This window comes from Trachymyrmex cornetzi, unplaced genomic scaffold, assembly GCF_001594075.2.
Source record: "Trachymyrmex cornetzi isolate Tcor2-1 unplaced genomic scaffold, Tcor1.1 scaffold148, whole genome shotgun sequence".
Taxonomy (NCBI): Eukaryota; Metazoa; Arthropoda; class Insecta; order Hymenoptera; family Formicidae; genus Trachymyrmex; species Trachymyrmex cornetzi.
Genome location: NW_017296070.1, coordinates 571,375 through 585,056, shown reverse-complemented (window position 1 = coordinate 585,056; position 13,682 = coordinate 571,375). Strand labels below are relative to the sequence as shown.

Here is a 13,682-nt window from a genome sequence, read left to right as displayed (position 1 = left end):
TATTCCAGGAAGCAAAGAAATCTGAGTATCGCTAGTCTTGATATCCAAGAACATGTCTGGCTACATATGTCCTATTCCACTTTCTCCGCGATCCGCGTCGCGGGAGCAACTAGCTTTCCTCTTTATTGCCCTCTGGAGGGCTATTACTGAAAGTTAACGGAAGATCAAAGATCGTCCGAAAGCTTATCACGCTATAAACACAGAGGGATTTTTCGAACGACGCATGTATGTCTGTGCATCTGCAGGGTGCAACCTGGGAATTCCTCGCATTAGAAATGAATCGCGTGTTGCGCGGTCTCGAAACAGAGTTCGCCGAAGAAAACTTCACTTCGAGGAAGTGATAACTTCGGACCTAACACGCACGGATTGCGTCTGTTCTTTCAGCGAAGCTATTTAATTCTTCAGTAAATTTCTTAAGTTTTAATAGCCTTTCATTGACTTAAGAATTATCAGCTGTCATGAAATATCTACGTCAATATTGTGCGCACAAGCGGGTTTTTATTGACAGATATGTTGGACTGAGCTTCTCGGAACTTCTGAAATCTCGTGACTTAAAACCTTATAAAATATGAAAATATATAATATTAATGCAGTATGTTTATATATAACTTTGATTTTAAGATTCCGTTTTAAGATACGTTGTAATGTTAGATATACTTTGGCTGGTGATGGTTCGGTAACTTTTAATTATTAAAAATTCTTATCATTAAAAATTCCGTTACTGACGTTATTTTTTAATTCCGTCGAGATTCCGTTTCATCCGCGAAACGCGCGTACTTTTCCATCGCGAGGCGTCTCACGTAACGCTCTGCACTTACACCTATCATTTAGGATTCACCCTGTATACCTATGATATCTAAGTACAATCGAATCAAAAAATAGAGAACTCTGCGTTTCAAGATGTCGCGTGACGAGAAAAAAAGATGTCGAAGTAGTAAAGAAAAACAGGTACGCTTTAAAGTGTCGTATGGTGGTGCACGTGCGATCGACGAGAGTCAGTGAGAAGTAAAAGGACCTCGGTCGGTTTCGCGGGGTTGACACTATGGGACACACTTACGGTGATATCGCTTATTTTACGTTACTCTGAATCCACACTAATGACTCCTAGGCTTCCTCCAGGAAGGAAGACGGGAAAGTTAGTAACGGCGGTTGATAACCCGAAGGTCGGGATAACGTCATAGGCCGATCGCTCACGACAAGACATTTTCGCCTGTCTAGATAATAACTTGCTCGTGTCGAGCGGAACGCAATTTGCAAAGTTTGAATCCGAAGTTTGCAAGTTCGTTCATTTAAATTAATGTGCGTAGACGTCTTTCGAGCTCGCCTATTCCCGTACTTGCGTGAGAGCGACATACATTAAGGAGAAACACACTACTTCGTTCAGGGAAACGTTCGTGCGACAAAGTCTGCCTAAGTGATCTCTATTTACAGCTAAAGGTTCTATTTCCGACTAAACGTTCGTGCCGCCGTTCCACATATTCTACAATTTGTATAGTGCCTGCTGAGTTCGACTTGGTACTGAGTTCAGTCTAAAGATTAACATAATTTGTTCTATTATTACGTAATTGATTTCACATAAAATGTTCTTATTTTTTATCACATCGCTGTGTTTGATCATCGTTTCTGATGCTCAACATTTTTTTATTTCATTTTCTTATTATATAAAATTTGTTTAGTTCTCTTTTTTATCATATGATGATTCAACTAGGAAGACAAATAATTTGTAAGAAAGTCAGGAAAGAGGTACTGATTCATTTGTATCTGAAGACATTTTTCAAAATAATCGTATCTTGCATCAAGGATTTTTTCATAATACTGTAATGTTTTCAACACTGAGCAACGAAATTTGAAACGCTATTATTGGAGAATATTTCTGAGACTTCACATTTCAACAAATCAATACAATGTTAAATTAATTATAAACTTTTATAACTTTACACCTTTGACTTTACCTTCAAGTATCCTGACGTAAAGAAATATTTAAATAGTGTACATATATATATATACTATATATATATATATATATACAATTTAATTGCTCAAATATAACATGAACATTAAATGAATCGAAATTCGATTATTGCACTCTAAATAAAATGTCTAAAATAATATTTAGATGAATATAATGTAGATATCCAGGGAAAACTTTAATAGTGCCACAAATATATTTCCTAGCCATTTTCCGGGATAATAAAAGTTTAATTTTTCAAAACGCAACTGTGACAGGTTCAGCAGGGACATCGCGTGGCGCGAAGTCCGAGTTTATTTATCTTCCGCGCCGCCATCTTAGTTCTCACGGACTCCCGTTTCGTACGTACATAATACGCGACATTTCGGAGGAAAAGACGAATGGAATTGAAAGATCCTTGAGCCTTGAGCCTTGAAGTCGTCGTCTCAACGACTCGCTCTTGCACCAGCGCCAGCTCTTCAGCTTCTTCTCCCCTTCAACAGAGAAGTCATCCTACTATGTACGCCCTTTTCTTCGACCTTCTGTCACCTAGATCGCTTCTTCGCGGCGATCTAGCATCTTCCCCGAAGACACACATTTTCTTTCCTTCCGGATGATCACCCTCGACGAGAACAACAGATTTTTCTATCTGCCACTCTCTGTTTTCTCGAACTGACCACATCAACCCGGTTTTCTCCGATCTCGATGGCTCTCGAAACTAACCGACGAGAACTACAATGAGGCTGACGAGGATGACGACGACGACGACGACGACGATGACGACGACGACGACGACGACGACGACGAAGACAACGATGAACACAACGACGATTACGACGAAGACGACGACGCGATCGTAATCCTCGTGTACCTGTGACCGGGAGAAGGAACTCCCGTCCTCCCGCGCCATCCCAGGTGTCGTCCTAGACAACGTCGTTCTTTTCGATGCGCACGTTGTTGATGAAGAAACTTACTTGCCGTTTGAAGTTCAAGTCGTGCTTGTTGAAGGTGTGAGCGTGCAGCGCGAGGGCGCCAGCTGCCGCCGGCTCTATTTTTTTCAAGTGTTGCTGCATTTGCTGCTGTTGCTGCTGCTGCAGCTGCAGCTGTTGCTGCTGGTGAAGATGATGGTGATGATGATGCTGGTGATGATGCAACTGATGAGGATGATGATCGGTAGCGTAACGATCGGTATAAGGGTTGACTACGCCTGTGGTGGTACCCGACGAGATGCCGGCTAGGCACGAGGAACCGCCACCGATGCCACCGCCGCCGCCGCCGCTCCCGGTGGTAGGCCCACCTGTCGAACCGGCAAGCAACGAACTAGTTAGTGCCGCGGACGGCGCATGGCCACCGTACGGTACCAGCGAGGTCATCATGGACGGTCCCCTGGCCAGGGGCAACGTGCCGGGCTGTTGCTGACCACCCAGGCCGGTCGGCTGCGTGATACCCAGTTGTTGCTGTTGCTGTATAATACCGCCGCTGTTTGGCACAGCAATGGCCTTCAGCAGTTGTTCCCGCAACCTACCGCCGCACTCCTTAATACGCAGCAGTTCGGCCTCCAGTAATGCCACCTCCTTCTCCAGGGTCGTTATGCGCGCGTCTTTTGTCTCCATGATGGCGGTCAGGGTGGTGCTACCGGGCACGCCGCCTGGAACCGCCACGCTACCTCCGAGGACGGTACCGCCGTCGCAGCCCCCAGCACCTGCACCCCCCGATACGCTACCTAGTCCGATGACCGATGCACCCGCCAATCCACTGATGCCACCGACTGGGTGTCCCGAAGACGCGGTTGAGGCGTATGCGAGCTCCAACTGCGTCTGCAGGCTCTTCAGACTCTCGTTCGTCGCTTTGAGCTCCTGATACAACAGAAGCAACAAATGGGGAAGACGGTTACAGATCGTCGACTTTTTCTCGCGCCGCCGTTTCTTTTCTCTGTCTCGTGTCTCTCTAGCGCAATCTCGCGATCTAATATCTTTTTTATTGTTTGTTTGATGATGTAGTTGAGATGTTGTCTGATTTCTTTTTTATATTTTCTTGGATGTGAAGTATGCAGTGGTGCGGTTTCAGAAATGTGACTAAAGATGGTTGGTTGGTGCGGCTTCGCTAACATATGAGACTGCCCCCGTATTTGTCATCTTTTTTTTTTCGACTTTGTTGAAATAGTTTTATTTGCTATGTGCGCAATATTCGTTCACTGCTGTATCTCGTTTAAAGATTTGTTTGTTACAATGAGCAAAAAACTTAAATTTGGAAAAATATATTTCATAAATATTTTAAAATGCAAGAAAAGACTGTAATATATATACGCGCTAGTTTAATCTCGTTTTATACAATTTCAACGAGAACTAAAAAAAGTAAAAACTAAAAAATAGTCGTAACGTAAAAATAACTAACAGTATTCGTTTCCACACTTTTCGCATACAGATATGTAAAAAGTTGAAAAAACAACAGCAAAATGTTATTCGTGAATTTTGCAATAATTTTTCATTTTGCCATAAATTGCCAATTTACTTTAGTGAACTATTTGTTCTTTAATCGATAAATATCTTAATCGAAATCCGAAATAATATCTCTGTTCTTTATACGCATTTTGGCTGTGAATAGCGCACGCAATTTCTATCTTCCAATCTTTCGGTTCGCGGGACAGTCTCGAGGAAGCGGAAGTGGCACCGGCAGCGTCTCGGTTGACGAAAGAAAAGCGACGTACCGCCGAGCTTCCTTCTTCCAAAACGATCTTCTTCTCTTCTCCGAGCGAATAATGCATTCTTGTCACTCCGAAAAAAAATGCGATCGAGGAGTCAACCGATTCTCATCGACAGAATCCCCCCCCCCCCCCCCCCCCTCTCTCTCTCTCTCTCTCTTAGTATCAGATCTTTGTCTGACTCTGGACTCGCGTCTTTATTGCCTGATTTCTATTCTGAGGTTCAATTGGCACCGCACCGATCACTGACGACGATCGACGATCGTCGATCGGTAACGTCACGTTTAGTCTTTTCGATCATCTCACAGTCGCAAGGTCACGCTTTAACATTTCAATATATAGTTGTTTGAATTTCTTTCCGTTTTTATTTAATTTTTCTCACGGTGATCCTCTTCCGGACGCCGGGCGCCGCCGCAGTTCTTTCGCCCACCGCGACGTACGGCCGACATCGTTGTCCATTTTTCTGCGCGCGGCGTTTCGATGATTGTCATTGCGCTACAATAACACGTACTCCATCGTATTTTACTCAATTTTTTTCTCCGGAGAACCCGTCGTTCTCCGTCCGCGATCAAAGATGCGATCTTTGTCGAAGGAATTGTTTAAAAATACGTGAGAATCAATTGTCGTATTAATAAGAAATAGCGATTTGCGATTTCTTGGCTAATTTCGTTAGCTCGAAACGCGGCCACGTCGTATGGACAAGATCTCTTTTGAATGCATGTGCGGATGCGTATCGGTGTTCTAAGAGTGTAAGTAAAGGGGGCTTGAGCTTTATCGACTCGATGAAAAAAGAAAATAGCAACGACCAATAAGCCGGTGAGGGAACACTCGCTATTCATCGCCTGCGAGATAAGCGCTCGAGCACAGATACGCATCTTGATGAGTTCGTGTATGAGTCGTGGAAGTGCGGGCAGACCGGTGCATTTCCCCGAGTAAATATCATTCAATATAACACAATGAATAATTTCTCCCTGGAGTATGATGATACGGTTTTATTATTCTCAAGTCTTGGTGCACAATTCTCTAGAAATAGAAATCAAATAAAAAACAATGTGCAAAACACATATGAAATAAAATATTAAAATAAAACAAAGTGAGGCAATTGAAGATAAAAAAAATTTCTGTTGTGTAAGTGAAAATTTAGCCAATCTTGAAAAAAAAAAGAGTGAACATTTTTCATTCTTGAACAAGAATGGCCGATTTTCGCTCTTTTTTTTTTTTGGAGTAAGATTTCAATCTTTTGGAGTGAGATTTACTATAAAGGAATGAAATTTTACTCCATGGAATGACTTTCACCCCAAAAGAGTAACATGTTACTCTAAAAGAACGAAATCTCACTCTTAAAGAGTGAAAATCTTCCACTCTTATTTAAGAGGATTATAAAGTCATCTGTATTATCAACTAAACCATATAATTTTTGTATAACAATTACTTTTTTTCCTCTCTTACTGATTTGAAAATCCTTTTCCAGGATTTTAAAGTATACGCATTAATACGTATCTGTGAGGTGGAGTCTATGCTGAGAACGACAAAAAATTTCGAGAGAAATTGAGATCTTCTTAACCATTTCTTAGTCCAATATGGCGCTCCAGAGCTGTCACGTCATGACAACATTTGCTTCATATAAAAGTTGTCCAATCTGTACTTATGAAATAGTAGTTGACAAATTAGTAATTTGCATGAAGAAACAGCATGGAGTTCTTGAAATTGGATTTAGATGTCTAATTAAAACGTAATTGTTAGACGAAAATTTATGTGTATGTGTGGCGTGCGTGAGTGAAATATTGATGTAGTGATGTGTCAATGACACATAATCGTCTGTGTGTATTATTTTCAATATGACTAATCGTCTTTAGGATGATATTTTCACTCTTTTTTTCAAAACATGTTTAATTTTTAATCTTTTGGAATGAGATTTCACTTCAAAATATTTAGTGAGTACAGTTTAGGAAGTGAAAATGTAAAAAAAAATATATAAAAAAAGTCTAAACTTTGGTAATTGAAAATGTAAAAAAGAATCTATACTTTGAAAAGTCTATTTTGAGACATCTTAATCAAACGCTTTATCAAAGCATTTAAGCCCACGTAGGCACGAGAAGCGTCGATCTGCCGACACTCCCATCATCGATACGAATGGTGTTATGGTAGAGAGGATAAAGACAGTAAGATTACGCGAGGAGAACGACGTCGTATTATTGCATCTCGCACCAGGTCGGTGCCAAACAGTCGCAAAGTCCTCCCTTGGGCCTGGAATCGGCTCGCCTTGACGCGACTTGACGACTTTCGGACCGTCCCGCTGCTCGTGCATCGATAACGACGATTGGCGATGATAGCGGTAAGTCGTGATGGGCAAGAACGTGTCTGAGGCGTACAAGAACGAGAAGAGAGAGTATATATATAAATGGGCGTTAACATTCAGTGAATCAACAGCCGAGATGATGGCAGAACAAATACATAAAAGTAGTGTGGGTATATGTGAATGTACATCTGTAACACGAGCGTTTATGCACACATATATACGCGAGAAATGCGCTCGTCGCGTACGTGTGCGTATAACGAGATGGTGCATATATATATACATATAAAGAGTCTGAACATTCCATATGTATAAGATATACACGTGGAAGGAAGATGGGGATGTGTATAATATGTAGCGTATTATGTGTAGCTCCGTATTGCATAAGTTAAGTATAGATAATATAGAAAAAGATAATATATATATAAATATTTATATAGATATCAAGAAAAGAGAAGTAAGTGTAGTATATAGAGAAAATATATGAAGGTTGTTTTCTTACGGGACGAGTTAAAAGTCTCGTACAGCCTGACGTAGATTTTTCATGGCGTATCCCGTCCATCCTCCTGATTGTCAAAACTCGGCCAAATGTCATTTGGAATACGAATGCCATTGATAATCACACTTTATCGTTTTTTCTTTTATTCTTTCTCGCGTATGCATGTGAAAAGGATCAATCTCTCATTTTTTTCTTCAGGCTAGTTTGCGCGTTTCCAGATTAGTCGCGCGATGCTATGAGAGGCAAGTTTTAACGCCGTGAGGTATTTTCTATCCGAGATTTTCATTGTCTAAGAGCAATCGACAATAAAATTCTTCGGTAGACACACGACGACGAGTAATCACTCATAGCCGAGTAATCACTCATAGTAAATGAGAATTTTAATTGTCGGGAGTTTCTCTCGACAGCAAAAATCTCTCAAGCGTAGGAAAGATCAAGTTCACTCGATTACATTGATAGATTGTTGGCAGATTATCGAAAAAAGATATTTTGATAAACACTAATATGAGCTTTAAATAAAATACATTGGTATTTGTTAGATTATTACTTATATATATATATATATATATATATGAAATAGAATTCTATTTTTGAAAATATCCATAATTACTGAGGAAATAATTCAATTACATTTATATATTATTATTGTATATATGAAATATTCATTATGATTATTAAAAAATAATTATTAAATGGATAAATTGGTTATTATTAAAAGAACAGTTATACATTTATGTATTATATTTGTAAAAAGGATTAAATTTGCAATAATATGTCCGGACACAAACAATAACTAAATCTTTATAAAGATCAACAATTAATTGACTATTAATTCCCTCAAGAGGGCGTATCATTTGGAAATTGATAATATAATCCTTATAGAATAATCTATAAATAACACTTAAAGGAATTTAATAATGTAAAATTCTACATGTGCATTTTGATACTGTAGAAATTAAAAAGCTCAAAATTAACAATTTTATATATTTTTTCTAGAAAAAAATCAAAATCATACTTTTATGTTTCTTTTTATCTCCCTTTTCTTATTACAATCCGCAAACAATTTATAAATTCTCAAATATTATTAGTCAATATCACTGGCAGTACGTTAAATTAGATGTTATCGATTAGATTCGATGCTATACCTTCGACCTTTCCTACACCTATCTCAACATCGCAGCGTCTGTGTGCATGTTTAACAGCGACGACTTACGTGAATTTAGCATGTACCACTGATCGAGAGCCACTGTACGATGCGTACACTTATATTCAGGCATATACAGGCAGAGACATAGTACACGACGATGAATGAAGTATCGGAGAGAATTTTAGGCAGCGACACGATGAAGATGACGAACGTGCAATTAATCTCGATGGAAGAAGGGAGAAGCTTAGACAGATTATATTTGCGCACGGCGTTTAATTCGGCTCCTAATTCAGCATGCGTGAGCGTGCGTAATTCACGATGAACAAATACTAACGGCGATATTACGGCCGACGTGACTTCACGAAGAAATCCCTATCTCTTAGCTAGAAATACACGTTTTAAATATATTTAACATTTATATTTCTTGTGAACGTGAAAGCATAAATGTTAAATGCAGTCAAATCTTTAAACAAATTGGTGCTTAAAAAACATTTTGTTTCATTATCTCGAGGTATTCTAACGTTGAAAAACATTTAACGCGTAGATTAATGATTACTTGCAATAACGCTTAATTTAACTACAAATTAAAATATAATAATAAAGTACATATATATATATATTTTTTTTAATGTGACTCGTGCTGTTATATTTATTTTTTACATTTGTATTTTGTAAAATATTTGCGAATGACATTTCGCGAGGATCTCTTTTTTCATACGGTGGCTCTCTTGTAGGCAAATATTTTTGAAGGCGTATACTTATGTATATGTACACGTGTGATACATTCTATTAGAAAGCGATTGATTGTTCGAGGCTTTAAGAGAGATTATCTCTAATATTATATTACTACCCACATAAATTCTTCGTTGGAGAAAAGAGAAATTCCCGTGGATCGAAGCGATTTCAGATAATTAGCTCCGCACCTAAACCGGGTCCAATTAGCATTAACGTGTGTAATTAGTGTACCTGTTGGGTCCTCCATGGCAGAGCCTCGTGGGGTGGAAAGTCACGTGCGTATCGCCAGTCCCTAATTTCGAGCTACGTAGTGACGTTGTACTTGTAGTTGTGGTAGTAGTTGTTGTGGTTGTTGTGTTGTAGTCGATGGGTGATGACTCGTGGTGACCGTGACGATGACGGTGATGGCTGATCATGTGGTGGTGATAGTAATTGTACTTGTGGTTAGTGACGGATAGTGAATGACGTGAGATAGGCGGATATGCGGGCGTGATATTTCCCCGCGCGAACAGGGGAAGGGTGGCTAACGTATTTTAACGCCTACACATCCAAAGCAGCTCATTCCACGCATTCCAATCGCAGCTGTTATTGTTACTTCCGATATTTCCCCTCGAATTTATTTTCTTCGCACTGTTTGTTTCTTCGTTCCTTGCGATCGGCCGTCTGCTTTCTCGTCTGCGTCTTTATATCCGTTCGTGTTCGACAATAACGGTAGCAGCAGACGATTCGTCCCATGATTTGCTGATTCGGTGACGTATCGTATAATTGGATGATTCATCTAACGCCCGATCTATCGAATTAGACTGATGGAACAAATTTAGCTTCATTACGCATTGCGAGTCCAAAATAAAATTCTTATTTTTTGCAGAATGTATGTATATACATGATAGTTTATAACATGACGTACGATTGTTAGATGAATTATCTCATTTTGCCGAGGTCATCGAATAGAGACATCGTGGACGAATCGTTCTTGAACCATTCGACATGTAGGGTGCAAAGAGAAAGGTAGAGGAGAACACGTGGTTTCATATGGAGCTAATTTGGAAAAATACATAGAGCTACGTGTTCCTGTTTTTTTATTCACATGCTCATTGCATGCTTTTTAAAGACTCATATTCCATTGTTAACGAATAATTACCTGATTCTTTTTGTACTTTTAGTTACCTGCTTTACGGTGAAAAATTTTAATAATAGCAAAAAATTATAAGAAATTATAAAATTATATAAACGTAAATTACAGTATTTCATATAAGCGTAACATTAATTATTTTAATTATATTAAAAACTTAATCATATATAAGATATGAAAAGAGAATTTTTATATATATAAACATATAATTTAAGTGTAAAAATAATTATTATGTAGTTTCAGATAATTTAATGTGTACGTGTCAGATATCTCAATTATAGACACCTTAATAATTTCCTTCCTTTCCAAGTCAAAAAATTAATTTCCTTTTGTTTCTTGAATGATACCCGAAGTACATTACTTCGAAGACTTCACCTGAATTACGGCAATTAATTACGTGCAACGAGATTGCAGCTATTAATTGCAGCCCGCCTGTCGCGCCGAGATCGGCTTATGCCCGGAGAAATTTGTCGTGAAAAGAGAGGAAATTGGACCGAGTAGTTTCCCCTCGGTGTCGAATGTGCTCCCCTCTATCTCGAGCTAATCGGAAAACGTCTTCTACACGCTCATGGCGTCTGTTAAATCGTCACCGGGAATTTCGAGTATTCTTAGTTGAGAATTTCGAGATAACATCTGCATTTCGGTCGCGCACATTTTATCCGAAAGCAGGTAATTAAGAGATTGAAGTCAGCGATTAAAATTGTTGAAATTTCAATAAAATTAAATATCAGCACTATAAATAGAAATTTCAGTAATAAACTAATACATATAAATTGTCACGTTTCCGTTATTGTAAAACAAAATCGTGTTTAGCATCAACTTTCCGAGCTTGCCTAGATTGTGTCGATTTCAATCCCAGCACAGAACACGAAGAACTTATAGAAGGATTTCAAGGGATCGGTTGAGACAAATTGGGCCAAAATACATGATCGGGGTTGGTGATAACATGATACAATGCTCGTGCCGCTAAGTTGTCACAATGAACAACGAGACAGGCTTTGGTGCTGGTGCAGCTGATCGCTCAAGAGTTTGTTCAAAGTAGTTTTTAGAGGAAAAGGAGAGAATAAGTGAAGATTGACATTGTGTTATTTTTTTCAGTGACAGAATGAGAGAAAGAAAGAACGAGGAGGGAGTGAATGACTTCTCGTGCGATTGGTGGACAATGTTGACGTGCTTACTCCGATCAATTCGTGCTCGAAAACTGCACTCGTACAAGTGCCACGGATCTGTCAATTTTTTTATTCTATCAAATCGTTCCCGACTTCGAGTGCCACTTAAGCTACAAAGACTCCTTCTAAGTTCTAAGTCTAACAAGCATGAATACGAAAGTGCAAGGAGACCGAGCGAGTTAATGAATGCCACGTTGTTCGTGAAAAACGTTAATTAATACTAATTTATTGCGATAGAACCATAATTGTAAGTGATACCTTTATCTTCTCTTGATTTCATAAAAATCCCTTTTAAATAAAATGCTAATTTACGTATACACTTTATTAAATTTCGCTGAAATTTACGGAATTAAATTCATGGTCTATATAAAATCAATATTTAGTACTCGAATAACTTGCCGTTTAATTAAATAGAGTAACTTCTGAACGATTTCCTTTGACGCAAATTTCTCATTAACATTTTGAGTGCTTTTGCAAAATGTTAGCTATTATACAAATGCAGCAAAGCTGCAGAGGAAGACAAGGAATATATGAATTTTGTAAAGAAATGGCGCGGATGAAAAGCTACGTGTATGAGATGACCATCGTGACTAAATGGAAACGCGAACATGGCTCGTGGCAAAAGTGGGTCAAAAAGCGTGAAAGAAACAAGCTTATTGGCGGCAACGGGCGAAATAATAGCGGCTTTTCCGAACGACTTCGCATTCCGTGTCCGCAAACCAAGAACGGGCTATAAACGAAAGGAGAGCACTATAAACGCGACAATGTATCTCGGAAAATACACGATCTAGGTCTGCTCTAAAGACCATCTAACACACGGACTGTGCAAAAGGCAGAGCGAACATGATAACGGCAACGTAATCACGCAATACTCGGGTGCTCAGAAACTCCTTTACGAGGCTAACGGTCTAACAATAAGTATGCTCATTTCGCTATGTGACAGTACAGCGGAGCAGCGACAGTTGCTGAGTGAAAGTAAGCGATGGGGGGACGCTTCAAAAATTCACGGATTCCTGGACCATTCTTGGATATCAGATTTAATGCGAAGCCTTGACTATTCGCGATTTTGTCGACGAAGAATCGATAAATGTACGTAGAGACGACGTGTAAATTTCCACGTGAAACGATCAGTAATTGTTTCAAATGCGACACGTATTTATATTTGACAGGCAATTTTTAACAAATAAATGAATGTGTAATACAATTTTTGTATAATTTTCGCCGAACTACGATTTTTCTGTAATCTGCGATAAAATGCTATAGCCACCTTTTGGCATTACTCGGCGACATAAATTCTCGATTCTGTCGTAACACGCGGTTTACTCCTGTCATATAAGTTTACGGTATGTCGGAATGCACGCGTGGCGCCGTAGGATATCGAAAATTCCATAAAAATGAACTAAACGGTAAAACAATACTCGCGATAAATGACAAGCGTCGCAGTAAATTCCTCCTGACACTTCCTCGACGCATTTCTCGAAGATTTCCGCAACCTTTGTTCGCAACGAAAGTATGTAACAACGGAATCGCGTTTGTAGGCGTGAATTTTTGAAAACTTGCGGTGGTGACGCAAAGGAAAGTGCGCGTACAAAATACTTGTGAGAGAGTAAAACCCACGATTTTGCGTGCACACTGAGCGCGACATGAATGCGAATATGTGCGATGCTGGAAGACGTGTGCGTGTGTGTCTGTATACGTGTACATGTACATGTGTAAAGTCATTGAGTGAATCCCGTCGGTTTTCTACTTTTGATTTGATTTTCCTTTTCTAGGAGGAGAAACGCTGTCAAATCGAAATAAATACAACATCGCGAGCTCTCGGAACGCATAAAATATTTTGACTGCGAACAGCTTCGATTGCACAAGTTACATCACAAAAAGAGAGTTATACTCCAGATATACGTAACATATACTCCAAAATCGAATTTCCTTTTCTATGTATTGAACGCGTGTTACTCTATTTTATATATGAATCTTCATTATTGTAAATAATTATACAAAATTACTCACAAAAAAGAATCAGAGCTGCTAAATTAAATTCTAGTTCAATTTTCA

At 39.1% G+C, this 13,682-nt stretch overlaps 1 protein-coding gene and 1 long non-coding RNA gene across 4 annotated transcripts in view; one reads left to right on the top strand and one right to left on the bottom strand.

Annotated features, from left to right (window-relative positions):
- brp (ELKS/RAB6-interacting/CAST family member bruchpilot) overlaps window positions 1-13,682 on the bottom strand; it is a 71,350-nt gene that overhangs the window by 26,656 nt on the left and 31,012 nt on the right. The window lies entirely within an intron of this gene.
- LOC108757941 (uncharacterized) lies at window positions 6,239-9,103 on the top strand. 2 transcript variants are annotated; one of them, XR_001939928.1, is made up of 3 exons: window positions 6,239-6,473; window positions 6,739-7,114; window positions 8,668-9,103. It is a non-coding gene; the product is annotated as an uncharacterized LOC108757941 (long non-coding RNA). The 2 variants fall into 2 exon arrangements; XR_001939929.1 differs by having other exon boundaries at window positions 6,722-7,114.